Source organism: Lepisosteus platostomus, unplaced genomic scaffold (genome assembly GCF_059453375.1).
Source record: "Lepisosteus platostomus isolate fLepPlt1 unplaced genomic scaffold, fLepPlt1.hap1 Scaffold_47_H1, whole genome shotgun sequence".
In the NCBI taxonomy this organism is placed as follows: Eukaryota; Metazoa; Chordata; class Actinopteri; order Semionotiformes; family Lepisosteidae; genus Lepisosteus; species Lepisosteus platostomus.
Window position 1 is genome coordinate 432,123 of NW_028291667.1, and position 25,878 is coordinate 458,000.

General features: G+C 40.9%; 2 non-coding genes across 2 annotated transcripts; one reads left to right on the forward strand and one right to left on the reverse strand.

Annotated features, from left to right (window-relative positions):
* The first annotated feature begins 17,615 nt into the window (after nucleotides 1-17,615).
* Nucleotides 17,616-17,688, forward strand: trnaq-uug (transfer RNA glutamine (anticodon UUG)). Its single transcript has one exon. It is a non-coding gene; the product is annotated as a tRNA-Gln (tRNA).
* Nucleotides 17,689-24,758: 7,070 nt separating this feature from the next.
* Nucleotides 24,759-24,840, reverse strand: trnas-cga (transfer RNA serine (anticodon CGA)). The gene has a single exon. It is a non-coding gene; the product is annotated as a tRNA-Ser (tRNA).
* Nucleotides 24,841-25,878: the final 1,038 nt, after the last annotated feature.

Here is a 25,878-nt window from a genome sequence, read left to right on the forward strand (position 1 = left end):
GTGGCTTAGTTGGTTAAAGCACCTGCCTAGTAAACAGGAGATCCTGGATTCAAATCCCAGCAGTGCCTTCTTTGTTCTGTCTTCTCAAACAGAACTGGTCCTTCCAGACAACCACCTACGGCTAGACTTGCAAATATTCATTTCCTGTCTTTAACGCGACTTGTTTTTCTTAAAATGGATGCAACTTGCAAAACATGAAATACAAACCTTGCTAATCAGCGCTAGCGGCTGGCAAAAAAAAAAGAAGTCAGCAATGTTTTTTTTCTTTAACCTTAACCCTGCTAATGGAGAAGAGTTAAATGACCGAGTCTATGCAGCTTAAACGGTGCGCAAGTCGGGTTCTTAGCTGAAAGGGTGGTAAATCACGCTCACCCCAGTCCTTAATCTTTTAAAGAGGATACAAAATTGAACCTAGTCGCCACATCACATACATCCTGTTCAATGATAAAAAGGTAACATCTATCCTCGCTCCAGAGTAAATCTCATGTTGAGGGCATCTTTTTTTTTCACTTTACCGTGAGTCGGGCTCGGCTGCACAGAGGAGAGAGCAGAGCAATGAGGTCACGGGGACAGGGGAGTCACACGCTGGCGGTTTGAATACGCGGAAGATCACTGAGGGATCCACAGTATGTGGACCCTCCGTGCGCCATCAGTCCGCACTCCGGACTCTGAATCCTGCCATCCGAGTTACGATCTCGGCGGAACCTGAGGCGCAGTTCCTTCTTAAAACGTAATCTGGTGAGCATTTCTAGAATCGCACTTGTATAGATACAACTATACAAGTACGATTAGTACGAAATCAGTAGGCAACTGCCCTCTTGATTTTGGATTTAATTTCTTTATTACAGGGGCGCTTTTATGAAGACAGAGTCATGTTCAGGTACTTTGCTTGATGGAGGAAGCTCATTTCGGACTCTGTGATCTGCTCACCTGGAAAGGTCTGCTGTACTACTACAAGAGAGAAGTAGAGTCTGGAAGAAGGGACAATTTTATGATGCTTTGGAAGATAATGTTTTTTTTTTCTTATACTGAAAATGAAAAGTAGTTGTTTCTATATGGACTCAGTCTTTGGAATTTGTATATTTATATATTTCAGTGAACCCTCAGCCATTCCTTCTGTATTGTAATTCAATTTCTCTTTTAAAATTCCTTCCCCACTTCTAGGACCTGCAGTTGCTGAACTCCACAATGGCTTCTATTGGAAAGTCTGTGACTGAGACCAAGTAAGTGTTCAATTTTTTATGAAACCATTATTTATTTTGGAGCAATGAGCAATTCTTATATAAATGCAATAAAATCATTATGCTCAAACTATGAGAGAGAATTTTAAGGATAATTTAATAAATCAGTCTTAGCTTGTTTCTATACACAGATGGTATTATTTATTTTCAAAGGAAACCCGCGAGGATTCCCCTGGTGTGCAAGATGTGCCTGAATACTTTTGATCAGCTTCCTGCTCATTTGAAGAGGGCGTTTATGAAGCACGCCACGGCAGAAGAGATCAGGATGGCCTCTCAACAGGCGAGGGAGGACATGATGAATCACCTGAAGAACGGGGTCATCGTGGATTACCACAGAATAGAGATCAAAGGACACTTTGTGGGCTTAAAATACAAAGAAAATCATGTTCTATGGTACAAGATAAATACAAAACTTAAGCTTTTATTTTAATTAGATTTGTTTATAAAGCATAAGCAATAATTTATTACATTAATATATGTGAAAATAACATTTTAGCATCATATTATTACATACAGGTCTCTAGCTTCAACACAGTGATATATATATATATATGCTCAGTGATTTATTGGTACATGCCCAGGTCAATAATCAGAATGAGGATTTATTTCCAGACGGGCTACAGGTAGTGTTGTGAAATACTTCAACACACTGGATCGCAGATTTAGACCCCCTGCACTCTTACTCCTTATAAACCAAAGAAATGAAGATATGTAGCAATCACATTGCAACAGGGCTGACAGTGACTTAATGCTTATACTAGTGGACTTCTGGTACCTTTAGGGTACGGTGTTCCCTGAAGGGCTCTCAAACCCCGCATTTCAGATGCCTAGCTGTTTCGCTGATGTGTTGCACCTCAGAATCACTTTTAAACCTTACCTCTGGTATCTTTAATCCCTATTGCTCAACGCATGGTGAAAGTATTGCATAAATGTGTCTGAAAATGAGCAATGGGCACCTGAGAGACTCATTTGCCTGTTTCACAAATGATCATATTTGACTAGAGATTCTGTTTGGGATCCGGATGTGCATTCTGACAGCAATCTCCTTATCGCGGCTTTGCCCTTCTTGCCTCTTTGGACAATATCTCCATCTTGTGGTCGTTGTTGGTAATGTCTAGACAATATCTCCATCTTGTGGTCGTTGTTGGTAATGTCTAGACAACATCTCCATCTTGTGGTCGTTATTGGTAATGTCTTCTTATGCCCTTTTTTATTTTAATTCTCTATTAGTTGATTCTAGAATCTCTACAATGGAGATGAAAACATCAGTTTTATAGCAGACAATATGACATTATTTATAGTCCAATTAGAAACTTATTACCCTGTTTTTAACATAATAACAAATTAAAATTGATTAAAACTAAGTTTGGAACACCAGGGAACATAACAAATGATTTTTAGGAAAACCATGAGGTTCTCTGTGTCCAATGCCTGCAAGGGGAGAAAGCTAGAATCCTTTGATTTTGAGTTGAACAAGTTCAACTTTTGTCACGTCTGTCCACAGAACATTGTTCCAGGAGTTGCTGTGGAACATCCATGTGGTCTTTAGCAAACTTGAGAGGGGCAGTGGTGGTTTTTTTTGGGGGGAGAGCAGTGGTTTCCTCCGTGGTGACCTCGCATGATCACCACTCCTGTTCAGATTTCTTCTTATGGTGGACTCATGGACACAGACGTAAGACAAAGTCAACCACCTGTTCGCTAGATCCCATACCCACTCAGCTAGTCAAAGATTCCCCCGAAGGACTGGCAGGACCTATAATTAGTATGATGAATGCATCGCTTGCGTCAGGCGTTGTACCTGATCAATTTAAGGTAGCGGTTGTTAGACCGCTCCTTAAGAAGTCAAATTTGGATCCACAAGTTCTTAACAACTACAGGCCTGTCTCAAAGGTCCCATTTCAATCTAAAAGTTTTGAGAGAATAGTTGTTGCCCAACGTCAATCGTATCTGGATTCAAATAATATACTTGAGAAATTTCAGTCTGGTTTCTGAAACAGCATTAACAAGAGCCTTAAATGATATTCTCTTAGCTACTGATGCGCGGAATGCAACAGTGCTAGGTTGCAACAGTGCTAGGAATGCAAACGTTAGGTTGCGCTTCTTCATGCTGCATGGTCGGCAAGAGTGGAGCTTTTTAAACGTCTGTACTTAGTGCGCCTCAAAAGAAATCGTTTGTCCCCGTTCAAAAGAGATTGTGCGATGTCCTGCAGCGTTCGCAAAGCAAACCTTTGACAGTTTGAAAAGAGGAATTTATTCTGCTTCCTGTGCGTGCAGTAGTTACAAAGTTGAACGTCTTTGCACGATCTGCTGCAGTTTTCAGTGGGCGGGCTTTGTCAGATGGCTTGGAAAAACGCACTGTGTTTCGGCTCGGGAAACATCATGAGCAGTTTCCTGCATGTTTTCTGTGTATAGCTGTCTTTTAACGCATACAGAATTCATTCGAAATCATTGATTTCTCCAATTAACAAAGGTCACTTAAAGGATGAGTCAAAGTAACGTCTAATCGGATTAGTTTCCTTAGAGCTGGTTCAGAGTTTGCTCAAGAGTTTACCTTTCACAGATGCGCAAAGAAGAATGTTGGGGGTGCACGCTTCAAGGCGCCTTACAGCTGTAGGGAGTGATTCGAGACGATTCGTGGCGTGTGCTCGTTCCCATATACCGTACGCCCTGGGGTGCAGTGCTAGGATGATGTACAATACCGCTTGGGCACGTAACGGCTTTATATGCAAGTGCGGGACGTGAGGGTTTTCGTTTGTTCATTTTATTTTGCTCTGCTTTGCTTTGTTTTGCTTTCCATCGCGTCGGTAAGAGCGTAAATAAAAAGGCGATTCCTGCGTCTACCACTAATGTAAGAGCTATTTCAAGTGCGCCGTGGTGCGGCTTTTCAAATGCTTAACAGGATGATTTTGCATGCACGCGTGCTTTCATGCAGTCGTGTGTGCAACCATGTCTGCTTACGTGCAAACGGGCGTGGTTTCATGTATGCAAAAAACTTTCCTGGGCTCTTCTGAAGCACATAAAATTATTTGGAGATATACATTTGTCTTATTTTCCTCTTAGGCTCTAGAATTGATAACTTTTTTTTCATTTTTGGCATTTTTCATTTTCCAGAAAGTGGTTGCAAGCCCGATATCATGCGAAGAAACTTCAGGATTCGGGGATCAGTCAATGGATTTTCTTCAAAGTTGGATTTTTGCACTCTGTGGACCAAGAGATGTTGTTCTATAATGTTTTTTTTCAGATTTAAAAATATCATTTTTTCATGGAGCTTTGAAGGGGATGGATTCACCCTCCTTTACCCAGGACAGAGCTCCAGGAGCCTGGGTAGGATTCTAGCTTTCTCCCCTTGCAGGCACCTGGCACAGAAGACATCATTTTTTTCCTTAAAATCTTTTTTTTTTTGTGTTCCTTGTTGTTCCAAACTTAATTTTAATCACTTTTAATTAGAGATTTTATTAAAAATAGTGCAATAAATGACTAATTTCACAAAAAATAATGTAATATAAAACGGATGTTTTCAACTTTATTGTAGTGTTTTAGAAACTACTATGTCTTCAAAAATGGTTATTTTTCACTCCTAGGAATGAAAGCTGTTGTTATATCATGTTTATTTTTTCAAATTTTAAATGATCATTTTTTCATGGAGCTTTGAAGGGGATGGATTCACCCTCCTTTAGCCAGGACAGAGCTCCAGGAGCCTGGGTAGGATTCTAGCTTTCTCCCCTTGCAGGACCTGGCACAGAAGACATCATTTTTTTTCCTTAAAATCTTTTTTTTTTGTGTTCCTTGTTGCTCCAAACTTAATTCTATTCACTTTTAATTAGAGATTATATTAAAAATAGTGCAATAAATGACTAATTTCACTAAAAATACTAAAAGTAATATAAAACGGATGTTTTTAACTTTATTGTAGTGTTTTAGAAACTAATATGTCTTCAAAAATGGTTGTTTTTCACTCCTAGGAATGAAAGCTGTTGTTATATGATGTTTATTTTCAAATTTTGAAAAAGCAAAGGATTCTAGCTTTCTCCCCTTGCAGGCATTGGACACAGAGAACCTCATGGTTTTCCTAAAAATCATTTTTTATGTTCCCTGGTGTTCCAAACTTAGTTTTAATCAATTTTAATTTGTTATGTTACAAACAGGGTAATAAAGTCTTAATTGGACTATAACTAATGTCATATTGTCTGCTACAAAACTGATATTTTCAGCTCTATTGTAGAGATTCTAGAATCAACTAATAAAGAATTGAAATAAAAAAAGGGCATAAGAAGACATTACCAACAACGACCACATGATGGAGATATTGTCTAGACATTACCAACAATGACCACAAGATGGAGATATTGTCCAAAGAGGCAAGAGGGGCAAAGCTGCGATAAGGTAAAATCATTTTTTGAAAGAGATTGTTGTCAGAATGCACATCCGTATCCCAAACAGAATCTCTAGTAAAATATGATCATTTGTGAAACAGGCAAATGAGTGTCCGCTACAATATGATTGCTACATATCTGCATTTGTTGGTATTTAAGGAGTAAGAGTGCAGGTTTAAACCTGCGATCCAGTGTGTTGAAAAATTTCACAACACTACCTCTAGCACATATGGAAATAAATCCTCATAATGATTATTGCCCTGGGCATGTACCAAAAAATCAGTGAGCATATATACAGTGCCTTGCGAAAGTATTCGGCCCCCTTGAACTTTTCAACCTTTTGCCACATTTCAGGCTTCAAACATAAAGATATACATTTTTTATTTTATGTGAAGAATCACCAACAAGTGGGACACAATTGTGAAGTGGAACGAAATCTATTGGATTTTTGAAACTTTTTTAACTAATAAAAAAATGAAAAGTGGGGCGTGCAAAATTATTCGGCCCCCTTGCGTTAATACTTTGTAGAGCCACCTTTTGCTGCGATTACAGCTGCAAGTCGCTTGGGGTATGTCTCTATCAGTTTTGCACATCGAGAGACTGAAATTCTTGCCCATTCTTCCTTGCAAAACAGCTCGAGCTCAGTGAGGTTGGATGGAGAGCGTTTGTGAACAGCAGTTTTCAGCTCTTTCCACAGATTCTCGATTGGATTCAGGTCTGGACTTTGACTTGGCCATTCAAACACCTGGATACGTTTATTTGTGAACCATTCCTTTGTAGATTTTGCTGTATGTTTGGGATCATTGTCTTGTTGGAAGATAAATCTCCGTCCCAGTTTCAGGTCTTTTGCAGACTCCAACAGGTTTTCATCCAGAATGGTCCTGTATTTGGCTGCATCCATCTTCCCCTCAATTTTAACCATCTTCCCTGTCCCTGCTGAAGAAAAGCAGGCCCAAACCATGATGCTGCCACCACCATGTTTGACAGTGGGGATGGTGTGTTGAGGGTGATGAGCTGTGTTGCTTTTACGCCAAACATATCGTTTTGCATTGTGGGCAAAAAGTTCGATTTTGGTTTCATCTGACCAGAGCACCTTCTTCCACATGTTTGGGGTGTCTCCCAGGTGGCTTGTGGCAAACTTTAGACGAGACTTTTTATGGATATCTTTGAGAAATGGCTTTCTTCTTGCCACTCTTCCATAAAGGCCAGATTTGTGCAGTGTAAGACTGATTGTTGTCCTATGGACAGACTCTCCCACCTCAGCTGTAGTTCTCTGCAGTTCATCCAGAGTGATCATGGGCCTCTTGGCTGCATCTCTGATCAGTCTTCTCCTTGTCTGAGCTGAAAGTTTAGAGGGACGGCCAGGTCTTGGTAGATTTGCAGTGGTCTGATACTCCTTCCATTTCAAGATGATCGCTTGCACAGTGCTCCTTGGGATGTTTGAAGCTTGGGAAATCTTTTTGTATCCAAATCCGGCTTTAAACTTCTCCACAACAGTATTACGGACCTGCCTGGTGTGTTCCTTGGTCTTCATGATGCTCTCTGCGCTTTCAACAGAACCTTGAGACTATCACAGAGCAGGTGCATTTATACAGAGACTTGATTACACACAGGTGGATTCTATTTATCACCATCAGTCATTTAGGACAACATTGGATCATTCAGAGATCCTCGCTGAACTTCTGGAGTGAGTTTGCTGCACTGAAAGTAAAGGGGCCGAATAATTTTGCACGCCCCACTTTTCATTTTTTTATTAGTTAAAAAAGTTTCAAAAATCCAATAGATTTCGTTCCACTTCACAATTGTGTCCCACTTGTTGGTGATTCTTCACATAAAATAAAAAATGTATATCTTTATGTTTGAAGCCTGAAATGTGGCAAAAGGTTGAAAAGTTCAAGGGGGCCGAATACTTTCGCAAGGCACTGTATATATATCACTGGGTTGAAGCTAGAAACACAGAATAACTGCAAACACATCCTAAATACAGTGTTCCAGCACCTTTGACCTCATCCAGAACGTATCATTTCTTGAAAGGGATTGCTGTCCGAATGCACATCTGAATCCCAAACAGAATCTCTAGTAAAATACGATCATTTGTGAAACAGGCAAATGACTGTCTCAGGGGCCCATTTCTCATTGTCAGACACATGTATGCAATGCTTTCACTGTGCATTGAGCAATAGGGATCAAAAACACCGCAGGTAAGGTTAGAAGTCATGTTCTATGATCATTTCTTTCAGCATTAGGGACTAAATATACTAAACGTATGATGCTAAAATGTTATTTTTACATATATTAATGTAATAAATGATTGCTTATGCTTTATAAACAAATCTAATTATAATAAAAGCTTAAGTTTTGTATTTATCTTGTACCATAGAACATGATTTTCTTTGTATTTCAAGCCCACAAAGTGTCCAAATGATGCACCTTTGACCTCATCCAGAACGTATCATTTCTTGAAAGGGATTGCTGTCCGAATGCACATCTGAATCCCAAACAGAATCTCTAGTAAAATACGATCATTTGTGAAACAGGCAAATGACTGTCTCAGGGGCCCATTTCTCATTGTCAGACACATGTATGCAATGCTTTCACTGTGCATTGAGCAATAGGGATCAAAAACAGAATGGAAACAGACGAGGATGGGATTTGAACCCATGCGTGCAAAGCACAATGGATTAGCAACCCATCGCCTTAACCACTCGGCCACTTCGTCAACAAAACTGGGCTGTCCCAACTGGGTTGGCGCGCTCCAGATGATCTTTTTCTTTTTTTTCCCTCGTACTCGAGGGTCATTTTCCTGTTCCACATGCGATTTCAACATTTTCCTTGGGAGATGTCAAGCCAGCAAGCCACTGCTGTGGTTCAGTGGCCAGCGTGGAGTTCAGTGGCCCTGTTGTACACAGAAAGCACATTGAGCTCCTTGGACATGAAAAGTTCCAGATAAAAGCCATTTGATATCCTTTCTCTTGGTGTCGATGTTGCTATTGTATGTAAAGGTGGCAACTTGCTTAGCGAGCAGGCGGAGCACACACCGAATGCAGATGTGTCTGAGTGGTGTGTCCAAGTGGCTGCAAAAGGACAGCACTCCCGGGGCGCTGTGGCTTAGTTGGTTAAAGCGCCTGTCTAGTAAACAGGAGACCCTGGGTCTGAATCCCAGTGGATAACCGCCTACGGCTAGACTTAATTAAATGCAAGTATTCATTTCCTGTCTTTAACACGACTTGTTTTTCTTAAAATGGATGCAACTTGCAAAACATGAAATACAAACCTTGCTAATCAGCGCTAGCAGCTGGCAAAAAAAAAAGAAGTCAGCAATGTTTTTTTTCTTTAACCTTAACCCTGCTAATGGAGAAGAGTTAAACGACCGAGTCTATGCAGCTTAAACGGTGCGCACGTCGGGTTCTTAGCTGAAAGGGTGGTAAATCACGCTCACCCCAGTCCTTAATCTTTTAAAGAGGATACAAAATTGAACCTAGTCGCCACATCACATACATCCTGTTCAATGATAAAAAGGTAACATCTATCCTCGCTCCAGAGTAAATCTCACGTTGAGGGGATATTTTTTTTCACTTTACCGTGAATCGGGCTCGGCTGCACAGAGGAGAGAGCAGAGCAATGAGGTCACGGGGACAGGGGAGTCACACGCTGGCTGTTTGAACACGCGGAAGATCACTGAGGGATCCACAGTATATGGACCCTCCGTGAGCAATCAGTCCGCACTCCGGACTCTGAATCCTGCCATCCGAGTTAAGATCTCGGCAGAACCTGAAGCGCAGTTCCTTCTTAAAACGTAATCTGGTGAGCATTTCTAGAATCGTACTTGTATAGATGCAGCCTTTAATGTGTTGCTAGGTTAAAATTGATGACTTCTTGTATTTCAGTAGGCAACTGCCCTCTTGATTTCAGATTGAATTTCTTTATTACAGGGGCGCTTTTATGATGACAGAGTCATGTTCAGGTACTTTGCTTGATGGAGGAAGCTCATTTCGGACTCTGTGATCTGCTCACCTGGAAAGGTCTGCTGTACTACTACAAGAGAGAAGTAGAGTCTGGAAGAAGGGACAATTTTATGATGCTTTGGAAGGTAGTTTTTTTTTCTTTGAAATCGAAATGAATCAGAATATCAAAGCAAAAGACAAACTCTTGGTTTGGTTTAAAGAGATATGGTTTTAAAACAGACAAAATGTAGAAAACAGGTGTTTCTCACTTTTGTAAAAGAATGGACCGGGGGTATTTTACTAGTTGCAGTGCTGAGCTCACCGGGTTGCAGTCCTGCAGTGTTGCACCAGGGTCAGTGGTGCAATGGATAACACATCTGACTACGGATCAGGAGATTGTAGGTTCGACTTCTGCCTGGCTCGGGTCGTTTTTAAACGCATCAGGCTACTCCCTAAGTAGCCTGTGCTACTTACTGTATTGTAATCGTACCCAGTAAGAGATTTCCTTCATGTAAATGAACTGCACCTGACAGCTTTAGAAAAACACCTGGGCTCAGTACGGTGCTGAGAGCTCATCGTTGCTGTTGTTCTAATTAGCACGCACTGCATCGGCTATGAACCCGAACTTTTCAATTATTCCGATCAGTAAGTCAACACGTAGTCCACATGAAAGGTAGAAATATTCTCTTGTCTGTCTCTTGTTTGTATAGAACTGAATGTCCCTGACAATGTACTGTTAGTTTTAATTGAAGAACGGCATTTGTGTTCAAATATACCAGACAAGTTTACGTAACTGCTCATGCGACACTCAGTTGTAATTAGTCAAGAAATAAAGTCGAACAACAGCTGCGGGTTTGATTCTGAACGTATGAGATTGCAGCGCCTTTTACTTCCATTGACAAATGATAGAGATTCGAAGAGAGATCCTTCAGACCAGCAAGCAAACCCACGGCTATTTCGGTTTTCTATCTAGGCAACGTTGGTGTCTGCAATAGCATACATGAAAGCGTGATGCAATTTCTGTGGCTACATTTGTTGCACGTCATGCACAGTAAGAGTGATTCTAACACCAAATAAAAAGTCAACAATTAGCGATCACGCCTTCTCCTCAGTTAACCCACTGAAACCCTTGCTGTTAACAGTTCTTTACTGCGTGCTTTACGAGCACCTACATATCGTGTCGGTTCTTTCAGCTTTATTCATTAGGTTTTCAAAGGCATAAGTAGAGCACCAGAGGTGCGAACGCAGAATGTGTGGTAATCTGAAGAACTGCTTTCCATGGCAGCGGGTCCAAGCGATTTAGCGTTTTTATAGTACCGGGAAAGGAGAAGCGGCACTTTGCCTTTGCCGCGCAGGCACAAGGCGACTTGCGGCAGACGCCGGAGTCGGCAAGTTCCGAACCTGCGCGGGGAGTCCCCAACGCATTTCGAGTCCATCGCCTTAACCACTCGGCCATGACAAAAGCGAGCTCGCTGCCGCCGCATTCCTCCTATAATCTAACACGGAGTGCGAGGTTGCTGCGGAAACCTTTTTAAAGTCGCTCTCCGTTAAAAAAAAAATACCTTACACAAGATTCGTGCCGGCAGACAGACACGCCTCAGAGGGTTTAAGGCTGGCTTCACGTTCAAATGATAAAGTCCCCCAGTCCGGATGTCAAAATGCAACTTTGGCAGACAGAAAAAACATCAACAAACCACAAATGTGGAAAAGGATTTTACAAGCTGCACCACACTGCACTTTCAAAAGCATTTACATTCGTGTTAGACGCAGGAATTGCCTTTGATTTGCGCGCTTACGAACGCCATGGAAAACGAAACAAAACTAAAGCCCTCAGCTCCTGCACTTGATTATAATGCCGTTACGTGTCGAAGCAGGAATTTACGTCATCCTACCACTGCAACACGGGGAATAGAGGGAAATGAGCACAAGCTACGAATTGTCTCTAAACAGTCCCTACAGTTGTAAGACGCCTGGAAGCGTGCACCCCCATCATTAATCTTTGCGCATCTGTGCAAGGTAAACTCTGGAGCAGTCTCTAAAACGGCTCAAAGGAAACACGTGATTGATTCCATGTGCATCTGGGGTTCATTTCTTATTTACATTTAATTCAAGGGAAAGGCTTGGGTCAGTTTCAGACGGCCTCCAACAGCGAGATTCAAGCGCCCCACCTTCAGCCCAATCTGCGCCGCCAGAACGCCAACGGCTCCTCTGGTCTCCGGGGTGCGGTTGTGACTCCGTAACCTAAAGTGTTGGTGGCAGACAAATGGAGACTAACAGGTGATGTCCTAGGACATGACTACGTTGTGACACTCGGTGGGGATGGTGACCATTGCTTGGAAAAGAGTGCGAGGCCCCTTTAGAAAAACATTTTGTTAACAGGCATTCTGCCTCAGCCTAAACACCTATAGCTTGCAAAGCGCATGCTATTAGACAGGCACCTCTGCAAGACCTTAAGAGTCTCTTAAACTAGTGATAGTAAGGTGTTCCCAATGGGCGATGTTTGGCTTTCAAATCATCTGTCTGTGGAAGCGCCGAGATGCAGCTGTTTAAGGCTTAGAAGCAGCTGACTGTTTCACTACCTAGCTGATTACTGTCAGTCAGGGAGCTCAGAGGTGAAAAGCCTGTCTGAGAGACAATTCGCCGTCGATCAGTTCAATATGTTCCGTACCAGCTCGGCGCACCTGAGATCATCTTGGTAGCCGTGTAGCTCAGATGAGTGAGAGCGTGTCTGTGTGTACCACCGTGATTGGATGCCGGTCCTTCTCAGGTCACAGTAAACCTTCTGCTGCCTAACTTTCCTAATTTTGGGGATCCCTTTGAAAAAGCAAAGGAAAAAAAAACTGGCTCTTCATCAGCATGATCGACCCAACCCAGTGTGGCGCAGTGGCCTAATGGATAAGGCACTGGCCTCCTAAGCCAGGGATTGTGGGTTTGAGTCCCATCTGGGGTGCTCCTGTCCCATTTTGAGCGTACAAATGTCCTTTTGATTTGCAAAGCTGCAACCCCACCTTACTCAGTGAGCGTCTCTGCTTTTCTCTCACATACAGTTGGGAGAAAAACTTTTGTAAACAGCCCTTCGGAATGATGTGGATTTCTGCATGAATGGCTCCTAACATGTGATCTTATCTTTATCTAAGTCATAATAATTAATAAAGAGAGTCTGATTTAACAAACAACACACGCCCAACATTTGACATTGCTGTTTCTTTATTGACCAAATGGTTTAAACAATCAAGGTCATTGATGGAAAAAGTACGTGAACCCTTATATTAAGGAGCTAGTGGAACCTCCTTTATGACAAAAACCTCAACCCCCACTTTCTGTAGCGGCTGGTCAGACCTGAGCAGCGGTTAGGAGGTATTTTGGCCTATTCCTCTATGAAAAACTGTTTCAGTTCATGTATATTTTTGGGATGTCTTGCGCTGAACGGCCTGCTTCAGATCACGCCACAGCACTTCAATGGGACTGGGGTCAGGACTCTTACTTGGCCATCCCAAAATACGGAATTTCTTTTGTTTCAGCCACTCTGTTGTTGATGTACTCCTTTGTTTTTGTCATGCTGCATGACCCAGCGTCTTTCGAGTTTTAGATCACAGGCAGACACCCTGACGTTCTGCTGTAGATTTTCCTGATACATCTTGGAATTCATCGGTCCCTCGATGATTGCAAGCATTACAGCCTCCGCCATGCTTCCCAGGTGGGATGAGGTTTTGGAGTTGGTATGCAGTGTTTTGTTATCTCCAAACATAACGCTGTGCACATTTACCAACAAGTTCAACTTTTGTCACGTCTGTCCACAGAACATTGTTCCAGGAGTTGTGGAACATCCATGTGGTCTTTAGCAAACTTGAGAGGGGCAGTGGTGGTTTTTTTGGGGGGGAGAGCAGTGGTTTCCTCCATGGTGACCTCACATGATCACCACTCCTGTTCAGATTTTTTCTTATGGTGGACTCATGAACACAGACGTAAGACAAAGTCAACCACCTGTTCGCTAGATCCCATCCCCACTCAGCTAGTCAAAGATTCCCTCGAAGGACTGGCAGGACCTATAATTAGTATGATGAATGCATCGCTTGCGTCAGGCGTTGTACCTGATCAATTTAAGGTAGCGGTTGTTAGACCGCTCCTTAAGAAGTCAAATTTGGATCCACAAGTTCTTAACAACTACAGGCCTGTCTCAAAGGTCCCATTTCAATCTAAAAGTCTTGGGAGAATAGTTGTTGCCCAACGTCAATCGTATCTGGATTCAAATAATATACTTGAGAAATTTCAGTCTGGTTTCTGAAACTGCATTAACAAGAGTCGTAAATGATATTCTCTTAGCTACTGATGCGGGGAATGCAACAGTGCTTGTGCTTCTAGATCTTAGAGCTGCCTTTGACACGGTTGACCTCTCTGTTTTGTTACACAGGCTTGAGTTTGAGGTTGGCTTATCTGGAACCGTCCTTCAGTGGTTTACTTCACATTTTACTCATCGTTTTCATTATGTTCAAATATCTAATAATTGTACTGCTTCATCAATGTCACCAGTTCAATTTGGGGTACCAGAAGATCAGTGCTGGGACCAATATTGCTCTCTCTCTCTACATGCTGCTGCTAGGTAGGATAATCTGAAAAAATAATATGAACTTTCATTCATATGCTGATGACACTCAAATAAACATTTTGTTTACACCAAACGACAACTCTTCTATTATCAGTTTAGTTAAATGCATTAAGGAAGGAAATACTTGGATGTGTGAAAACTTTTTGTTACTCAACTCTGAGAAAAATGAGGATCTGTTGATCGGAGGCAACAATACTGATAGGACTACTATAACTTCAGCACTTAACTCAGAGGATTTAAACATTTGCCTCAAAGAGACAGCACGTTACCTAGGCGGCATATTAGACACAAGGCTCTTAACAACTTGCATTGTTAAGTGCCTTGGGACAACCTTGTTGTGAAAGGCGCTATATAGAAATACATTGATTTGAATTGAATTGACAATGTAAAATGTTGTGTGTGTTGTTTGTTAAACAAGACTGTCTTTATTTATCAAAAAATAAAAGGAATTTGCTAGGAATGCAAACGTTAGGTTGCGCTTCTTCATGCTGCATCGTCGGCATGAGTGGAGCTTTTTAAACGTCTGTACTTACTGTGCCCCATAAGAAATCGTTTGTCCCCGTTCAAAAGAGATTGTGCGATGTCCTGCAGTGTTCGCAAAGCAAACCTTTGACAGTTTGAAAAGAGGAATTTATTCTGCTTCCTGTGCGTGCAGTAGTTACAAAGTTGAACGTCTTTACACGATTTGCTGCAGTTTTCAGTGGGCGGGCTTTGTCAGATGGCTTGGAAAAACGCACTGTGTTTCGGCTCGGGAAACATCATGAGAAGTGTCCTGCATGTTTTCTGTGTATAGCTGTCTTTTAACGCATACAGAATTCATTCGAAATCATTGATTTCTCCAATTAACAAGGGTCCCTTAAAAGATGAGTCAAAGTAACGTCTAATCAGATTAGTTTCCTTAGAGCTGGTTCAGAGTTTGCTCAAGAGTTTACCTTTCACAGATGCGCAAAGAAGAATGTTGGGGGTGCATGCTTCAAGGTGCCTTACAGCTGTAGGGAGTGATTCGAGATGATTCGTGGCGTGTGCTCGTTCCCATATACCGTACGCCCCGGGGTGCAGTGCTAGGATGACGTAAAATACCGCTTGGGCACGTAACGGCGTTATATGCAAGTGCGGGACGTGAGGGTTTTCGTTTGTTCATTTTGTTTTGCTCTGCTTTGCTTTGTTTCGTGGTCAAGAGGCGTAAGGTAAGTCGTAATCCAGGGAGAACACTGGTGGCAAACAGTCCGAGGTGAGAGGCGAGGTCCAAAGTCGAAAAGGCAGAAGGGGAGTCCAATATCCAGAATAAACGAGGTAATGGAAAAAACGCCAGGTAGAGCTCTCAAGGAGTAGACTCAATACCAGCGGGAAGCAGGTAAAGATGGTAAAAATAGCACTGCGTACCGCACGGTGGAGTGTGTGCAGGTGGGTTAACTCGTGCGGCGGCGTTTGTTAATAATCACCCGCTGCTGGTGCTGTTTAGATTGCTTAAGAGTTGGTCTTAACTGCCTGGCGGTCATGACAAGCTCCTCTTTAAGCTGTGGTTTAGTTTTGCATTCATGTGTTTCTAGAGCAGTTATTTATGGGGGTGGGTGGGTCTTTCACAGAGGCTCAGGACAAATCCCCTGCATGAAAGTCTACTGTGTGCGTTCAAACAGTCACAGGTCAAGAGCCAGGCAGGAGGACAATGGACAGAAGAAGCAACGAACTAAAAATAAAAGAACGAATATGAAAAAGCCACCATCTTTTTCTTTTTGACATTTTCCGACTTTCATGCAAGCCAGGACAAAGTTGCTCGTAGCTACTTGTGGATTCAAATACTCTATCGAGTGCTTTGATGAGTTTTTGCAATTTGATTGTCGTCCTGTCAGCCTGTTTCTGTTTTTTTTTTTCAATCTAGTGATGGAAAGTAAGAGGGAAATGATGGAGCAATCAATAACCGCTCCGGAAAAATGGCAGAAAGAAATGGCCCGTCACTAAGGACATTTGTGAAGCAGAGGAGTGACATCACCACAAAGGCGACTTATTCTGCTGATCGTTTTGGTGAATAATGATTGAGGCGTGTTAAGAGAAAGGTAGCTGCGTCAGCATGCTTAGGCTGCAAAGGATAAAGCAAAGGTTTACTCCATGCTGAAAAGAGAAGAAAAGAAGCACAACGTTTCGGCTGTGGAGCCTTCTGCGCCATCTTCTTTAGCAATGGTGATGATGTTTACATTGGAAAAACTGAGACACGCATACTGGAGGGGCTTGAACCACCAACTTTTCAGCACCACAGAGTCTGACAGTCTTTTGTGCGCCCTACATTTGCAGGTTTATGGTCAAAGAAAACAATCACTTGCGCTTCTTGCAGCCGGCAATCTTTTTCCACTGACAACCAAGAAATGGATTTCATCTTTCACAAGCTGTATGGATTTCTTCAAAAACAAGTTATTCCAGAAAGGAAATGAATTCTTGCATTAAACTGAACCAAGCTGTACATGTTTGTCTGAAATGAGACATGCGGCACAACAAGACACGGAGAGAGGCACCGCTGGTATTCAGACCCAGGATCGCCTGCTTACTAGGCAGGCACTTTAAGCCACTAGGGAACAGCGCCAGCAGAGCACCGTGCTTTTACAGACACTTGGACACATCTGCGTTCGGTGTGCACTTAACCTGCTCTCTGAGCCCGTTGCCTCCGTCCCATTTAATAGCAGAACTGACGCCAAGAGAAATGATGAGAAATGGCATTTATCTGGCACTTCTCATGTCCAAGGAGCTCAATGCCCTTGACACCTCCCCAAGGCGACAGAACTGTGCATTCTTTGGCGACAACATTTTTTCTTTTGTTTTATTTCTATACTTATTGATAGAATAAAAACGATATGTCATGTACTGTAAGGGAAATGTCTGTTTTCATGGGGAAAGCTAGCACCAGCAAATGTTGTGTTTAGAAGAAGTGATTTAACATGACACGTGACCTAATTTACCGGAGCAAAAGCTCACCCAGCAAGCCCTGCTTTACTTCTACAGGAGAGAAGTACTGTAGAGTCTGCAAGATGTTCAGCTGGGTAGCTACGTCAGCATGCCTCGGCTGCAAAGGAACAAGTAATAGGTTTATTGCATGCTGAAAAGAGAAGAACGGAAACACAGCGTTTCGGCCGTGAGGTCTTCTCACACCTGAAGAAGCCTCACACCTGTAAAAGGCTCCATGGTTTTCTTTCTTCTCTTTTCAACATGGAATACACCTATTGTCTGCAAGATGTGACAATTTCACGGTGTTTTGGAAGAAAACCTTTTTTCTTTGAATTCAAAATCAATCAGAATTTCAGCACGACACACCAACACTTTTTCTGTTTTAAGGAGATGATATTTTAAACCTGATAAAAATAGTAGGAAACACAAGTTTCTTGCTGTGAAAATTTAGATGGGGAAGTGTACTACTGGTAGCAGTGTAGAGCTCTCTGTGGTGGAATGCAAACACATGTTCTATGGGCCAGTGGCGTAATGGATTACGCGTCTGACTTTGGATCAGAAGATTGTAGGTTCGAGTCCTGCCTGGTTTGTGAGGCTTTTAAACCTCTCAGGTTCCTCGGTAACAGGTTGCCGTCATGTATATGAACTATAGAAAAGCATCTGCCACAACCCGTAAATTAGCACGCAAGTGCGGGCTAGTTAACACAGAACTGTATGGAGATCATCTCCAGCTCCGAGCTCAATTGCAATGAAAAAACATGCAGAACAGAACTGGAGAGCAGCTGAATTTGTGCTCAGTAGGGTGGGGAGGACTCAGCATTGCTATTGTTCTAATTGGCATGAACTGCAGGGGATCTGAATCAGAACACGTCACTTAGTTCGATCATTGCGTCAATATGTAGGCCACGTTAATATAGAATTATTACTTTGTCTGTCTCGTCTTTGTATATAGGTGAATGTCCCTGACAATTTCATGTTAGTTTTTAAGAACGACATTGGTGCTAATATATACATATATAGCATATAAGGAACACGTAAAAGTTTAGTCCATGCTGAAAAGATAAGAAAACCGCCACAACGTTTCATCTCGGAATAAATCTTTACTTGTTGTTTTGCAGCCTACCCATTCTGACCTAACTCCTCCCTTGAAATTCCCTAACAGATAAGGGTACGTAACGGCTCATGCGATGCTCAGTTGCAATTTGTCCCAAAACAAACAAGAACAGCAGCTGAGGGTTTGAGTTTGAACATGCACTGTATTAAAGCAGCTTTTATTTCCATTGATAAATGCTAGATATTCCTACAGAGATTCTCCAGGTAGTAAGCGATTCCTGTTTCTGTTTCTATTTCTGTTTCATATATATATACAGTATATATACAGTATTGTACTATTATTATATAATTGTTACACTGTGGCTGTGTTGTGTGTGTTAAGCTGCTGTTGCACTGCAATTTCCCTCACGGGATCAATAAAGTATCTATCTATAAGAAGACATTACCAACAACGACCACAAGATGGAGATATTGTCTAGACATTACCAACAACGACCACAAGATGGAGATATTGTCCAAAGAGGCAAGAAGGGCAAAGCCGCGATAAGGTAAAATCATTTTTTGTAAGAGATTGCTGTCAGAATGCACATCCGTATCCCAAACAGAATCTCTAGTAAAATATGATCATTTGTGAAACAGGCAATTGAGTGTCTGCTACAATATGATTGCTACAGATGCAGCCATTCAAAATGCGCGGGCGTACGCTGTACGCAGTCTACCACAAGTTACCGGTAAATACCGCGAGTTACCGGTAAATACCGCTAGCAAAATAATAGTATCCGGAATTTCCGCAAGGTGGCGCTAATAAAGCTCAACTTCTCATGTTTGAGCTGTAGCCATCAAAGTCTTTAATGAAGATATTACTAATAGTATTAATAATAAATGAACTTGGACAAGCTGTAAACTCAAAGTATTGCCCTGGTCCACATTATTTTTTTCATTGACCGTCTTTGTAAAAGTAACACCACAGCATTTCGCAATCACGCATTTTTTTCCAATCATGCAAAGTACAGTAATTTTTGAGAATCGATTCACCATGCCTTTCACATGCTCATAAAAGAGGTTGATTTAGGAACATAAACATATTACCGTATGCAAACTGTACTGTATACAGTTTGTATATGTATATGTATATGTATATGTAATGTCTTAACTGTGCCCGTTTAAGTATTGAATATTTATTTGGAATTTTACCACTGAAGGGAAATCTTAGTGCCTGAGCATAAAAAGAATAGGAGCATACTGCAACACGTGTGAAGGCCATAAACGATATTAATTTTGGAACATAAACATACAGTATATGGCTGGTCTCGGTACTTTAAAGAAAACATACACGAAACATGGTTTCATTATGACCAGAATCGGTCTTGAGATATTTTTAACTTGATTTACAGTATTTGAGAGGTATGTCTTGACACCGATACTACGTAAATACTCCTCACGTATATGTTTCTAGGTTTATATTATGCATTTCATACGGTCAAATTGCTTTTGAGCAACTGATAAGAAGCGCGAAACGGTATGCCCAGGGGGTTTTAGTTTTCGTTTTGTTTTAATGCAGTGCAGTGGATTGATTAGAGATATCAAGTACATACAAGTCATTTTTTAAATGTTGTAGTTCGTCTTGTAAAAATGTTACGAGTACATCATCTGTCAACAATTACACAGGTTCTGTTTCCATATTGCGGTTTTTGGTTACGTAATATTATTTTCTAATTTCACGTTGTGAATATATGATTTGGGCAAACAGAGCCGCAAAGAAGTACATTATGGGTTGTTGTTGTTTTTTTGCAGTTTTATCTAAAATAAGTGATGCTTAAACCTTTGTCTGATTCTTGTGAAACTATCCACACGACAGTTACCTAGGAGTTGACTTCAGTGATGTCACTGATGGGATGTTTCTAAAAATCCATCCTCTGTAAAACATCTTCTCTAGTTGTTCTGCATATGTATTCGCTAATGAAGCTGTGTGTTCTGAGCCTGGTTCTCTACATTTCTGTGTGAACCAGCTTAGAGGGCTAAAGACAGCTTGTGTTTAAATTGAGTGTAAGGTAATTTATGCTTCTAAAGTCATGGTCAGCATTTATTATTGTACTGTGCTGTAAACTTCTTCTGTGCCTAATTACATTATTTTATAGTCGATAATGTTTCTGTAGTGCTTTTTCAGCCCTCAGCATGTGTCTGCGCTGGTGGTGCTGTGGGTTAGGTTCCTGACTCCTATGTCACATGGTCTGTGGTTGAATCTCATGGAACTATGACTTTAATTTTTAACAAACATTTCTTTGAAAAAATGAAACATTTCCCTTGGTCAGAGATTAAATAAAACCTCACTCGCATCAAAACAAATTTATATTTCTAAATATCACAACATGATCGAATTTACGTCTTTTTAATAACAATGAATAGTCACCTATGCGTTACAAAATAAACATTTATATTGATTTGAATCGCGTTTTGATTTAAATCGTAAACGCGTGTTTAAATATATGTGTTTAAAGGCGATATACTGTATAAAAGTGCTGATTCTAATGGAATGTGTTCGGCCGGGGATTCAAAAAAATTATTTTTTTTAATTGCGAATCTAAGGAAAATTGCAGTATAACTTTGTTCATGCACAAACAGTGGCATGTTACATTATAATTTGGGTGTCTCCTCTTGCCAGAAAGCTCTAAATTGCATTTTGAGTGCGGTTTTTGACTTTTTCTAAATTGCAACCCATAAATAAAGCTGATACAGTTTAGACTTACTGTATTCTAAACTGTATTACAACATCACATTGGACAATGCAACGTAAATTGCAAAAATGCACTTGGAATCTGTCCAAGCCCTACTACGAAAATTATTTAAACTGCGACACTTATCATTCATCTTTAAATAAACTTTATTTTATATAGCGTTTTAAGCGAATAGATAATTAGATTGCTCATAAACCTAATCGCTTTTTCTACATAAACACAGCGTGATTGCTCTCTGAAAATGCTTTTTTCTTTATATTTAGGCTCAGATTTCAACTATAGATCGTATTATTATGAACTTTCTTGGAAAAATGTCTTTTATGTAAACCATGTTTGCTATTAATTCATTTAGGGCTAAAATACGTTCATTGTCTTCCAATCGAGTCGAGTTGACATTGGAAGCTTGCCACGCCCGGACTGTTACACCAACGCATTAGCATGTTGAAGCGATTTCATTGAGGAGGCCATCTACTAGTTAACACTGTACTTCCTACTTTGAAAATACCTGTGAAATTGGTTTAATTCGTCACAGCCAGCACTCCGGCAGAGAGGGGGGTTGTACTCGTTAATGTCTGATGACATACAAGTGGAAAGATTACAGATTTTAATCGTTTTTTTTCTGAACCAGGGAAAATCTGATCATGTTTCTCTATAACAATAATAAAAAACTTTATTTTCAATTATTTTACATATCCCGCTTGCACATCGCATGACTTTAATAAATCTATTCTTTATTAATACTAAATAAATAATACTAAAAATACTTCAGCAAAGAGGTCACTTGATTTTTGGAATAATTCCAAATAGCACAATGATCCACTGGCATTCCTGAAGTCTGTTTAGTGCATAATCTTCCAAATACAATCACTAAGCAATTATAAGAATTATACCATCCTATTTCTTTGTGATGTCCTGTAAAAACTAAACCTATTTTTATAAGGCTTTTACTCAAAAGATTTCCAAACACACAAAGCATTTGTGAAGTACTATAGTATTTCTAAAGGTTACTGGTACAACATCAATCATTAAAGCTTAACAATAAAGTTTAGATTGCTGACTATGGACTAACTACATTAACTAACTGCAATGCAACACTATACATTTTACAAGAATATCTGGTTGAATTCTTGCATTTGTAGCCAATTTAATGCGAGAGAAATAAGCCAATTTAATTATTTCACAAAAAATAATGTGATATAAAATGGATGTTTTTAACTTTATTGTAGTGTTTTAGAAACTAATATGTCTTCAAAAATGGTTGTTTTTCACTCCTAGGAATGAAAGCTGTTGTTATATAATGTTTATTTTCAAATTTTGAAAAATCAAAGGATTCTAGCTTTCTCCCCTTGCAGGCATCGGACACAGAGAACCTCATGGTTTTCCTAAAAATCATTTTTTATGTTCCCTGGTGTTCCAAACTTAGTTTTAATCAATTTTAATTTGTTATTATGTTAAAAACAGGGTAATAAATTTCTAATTGGACTATAAATAATGTCATATTGTCTGCTATAAAACTGATGTTTTCAACTCTATTGTAGAGATTCTAGAATCAACTAATAGAGAATTGAAATAAAAAAGGGCATAAGAAAACATTGCCAACAACGACCACAAGATGGAGATATTGTCTAGACATTACCAACAACGACCACAAGATGGAGATATTGTCCAAAGAGGCAAGAAGGGCAAAGCTGCGATAAGGTAAAATCATTTTTTGAAAGAGATTGCTGTCAGAATGCACAACTGAATCCCAAACAGAATCTCTAGTCAAATATGATCATTTGTGAAACAGGCAAATGAGTCTCTCAGGTGCCCATTGCTCATTTTCAGACACATTTATGCAATACTTTCACCATGCGTTGAGCAATAGGGATTAAAGATACCAGAGGTAAGGTTTAAAAGTGATTCTGAGGTGCAACACATCAGCGATACAGCTAGGCATCTGAAATGCGGGGTTTGAGAGCCCTTCAGGGAACACCGTACCCTAAAGGTACCAGAAGTCCACTAGTATAAGCATTAAGTCACTGTCACCCCTGTTACAATGTGATTGCTACATATCTTCATTTCTTTGGTTTTTAAGGAGTAAGAGTGCAGGGGGTCTAAATCTGCGATCCAGTGTGTTGAAGTATTTCACAACACTACCTGTAGCCCGTATGGAAATAAATACTAATTCTGATTATTGCCCTGGGCATGTACCAATAAATCACTGAGCATATATCACTGTGTTGAAGCTAGAGACCTGTATGTAATATTATGGTGCTAAAATGTCATTTTCACATATATTAATGTAATAAATGATTGCTTATGCTTAATAAACAAATCTAATTAAAATAAAAACTTAAGTTTTGTATTTGTTTTGTACCATAGAACATGATTTTCTTTGTATTTCAAGCCCACAAAGTGTCCAAATGATGCACGACATGATATAAGGAAGATTATCACATGAAAAATCGGTATTATCTTTCTCATGAAAATGCATTCCTTTCATTACCTTTTAATTTTTAAAATGAACTCAAGTTGTGTATAATGTAATAATTTAAGTAGAATAGATTCTAATAATATAATGATCCAGTGTGTTGCACTACTTCACTGCTTCACTGTTCTATGCCGTATGGAAATAAATCCTCAGACTGCTTACTGCCCTGGGCTTGTACCAATAAATTACAGGAGCACATCTATATATCACTGCGTTGAAGCAGGAGACAGACAATCACTGCAAACACATCCTAAATACAGTGTTCCAGCACCTTTGACCTCATCCAGAACGTATCATTTCTTGAAAGGGATTGCTGTCTGAATGCACATCTGAATCCCAAACAGAATCTCTAGTAAAATACGATCATTTGTGAAACAGGCAAATGACTGTCTCAGGGGCCCATTACTCATTCTCAAGACACATGTATGCAGTACGTACACCATGCATTGAGCAAAAGGGATCAAAGACACCACAGGTAAGGTTAGAAGTCATTCTGACTATATTCTAAAATATTGGACTCATATTCTTATGATGGCAGACATGATGCTGCGTTTAAAACCGGGGTTAATGGACATTATATGACTGTCAATTCTGTTTTGTTTTGGAGACACTTGGCTGCCTATATGGTACAGTGCAGCGTGAAGGAAACATTTTCCAAAACTGTGTCAGCTCAAAAGTTGTAAGAGAACCTCTCCAGCTGCTTTAACTCTCTTCATTTTTGTCATTTAATTGTCTGTCGGCACGATGTGGCAGCGTTGCATGACAACCCATCTCACCACGGAAAGGAACCTAACAGCTTTGGTAAGAGAGGAGAAAAGGACCTGGCCAGTAAGGGGCTCGAACCCACGACTTTGGCGTTATTAGCACCATGCTCTAACCAACTGAGCTAACCGGCCTCACGACAGTGATCCTCTCTGTGCAGCGCCTTTTACTTCTATTGACAAATGATAGCGATTCGAAGAGAGATCCTTCAGACCAGCAAGCAAACCCACGGCTATTTCGGTTTTCTATCTAGGCAACGTTGGTGTCTGCAATAGCATACATGAAAGCGTGATGCAATTTCTGTGGGTACATTTGTTGCACGTCATGCACAGTAAGAGTGTTTCTAACACCAAATAAAAAGTCAACAATTAACGATCACGCCTTCTCCTCAGTTAACCCACTGAAACCCTTGCTGTTAACAGTTCTTTACTGCGTGCTTTACGAGCACCTACATATCGTGTCGGTTCTTTCAGCTTTATTCATTAGGTTTTCAAAGGCATAAGTAGAGCACCAGAGGTCTGAAGAACTCATTTCCATGGCAGCAGGGCCAAGTGATTTAGCGTATTTATAGTACCAGGAAAGGAGATGCGGCACTTCGCCTTTGCCACAGAGGCACAAGGATACGTGTGGCAAACGCCATAGTCGGCAGGATTCAAACCTGCGCAGGGAGTTCTCAACGGATTTCGAGTCCATCGCCTTAACCACTCGGCCACGACTACAGCGAGCTCACCCCCGCCGCATTCCTCCTATAATCTAACACGGAGTGCGAGGTGGCTGCGGAAACGTTTTCAAAGTCGCTCTCTGTTAAAAAAAAATAAATACCTTTGACAAAATACGTGCCGGCAGACAGACATGCCTCAGAGGGTTTAAGGCTGGCTTCACTTTCAAATGATAAAGTCTCCCCGTCCGGATGTCAAAATGCAACTTTGGCAGACAGAAAAAACATCAACAAACCACAAATGTGGACAAGGATTTTACAAGCTGCACCACACTGCACTTTCCAAAGCATTTACATTCCTGTTAGACGCAGGAATTGCCTTTGATTTGCGCGCTTACGAACGCCATGAAAAACGAAACAAAACTAAAGCCCTCAGCTCCTGCACTTGATTATAATGCCGTTACGTGTCGAAGCAGGAATTTATGTCATCCTACCACTGCAACACGGGGAATAGAGGGAAATGAGCACACGCTACGTACGTCTCAATCACTCCCTAGAGTCGTAAGGCGCATTGAAGGGTGCACCCCCATCATTAATCGTTGCGCCTCTGTGAAAGGAAAGCTCTTGAGCAGTCTTTGAAACAGCTCGGATTAAACACTTGATTGCTTCCATGTGCATCTGGAGCCCATTTCTAATTTTCACTTCACGCCGCCCAAAGCATTTCTAAAACATGAGATTCGCGTTTGGGAATGCGCCCTGCCCTACGAATAAAACAGGTCTACGGGTCAGAAACCTGCTCCACGGAAAACAGTTCTGTTGCGCTTTTGATCAAAGGGAGATTCGCTGTTCTTACTTTTTGATGACATAACACCCAAAGGGGCTTCTTTGGAGCTGGATTCCAACCAGCATCCTAAAGTTTCTTGGCGGTATCCTTTACAGTCCTCTGTTCGGTCGACAAGGGACAGAAGGGGGCAGCTTTCCTCACACACACAGTGCAATGTACTGTAGTGTTCCCGTTCATTGAATTCGCAGTTCTGCATCAGACCTCTAACTCGTTTCCTTAGCTTGGATTTAAGCCACGAAGCAGGCTTCTACTGTA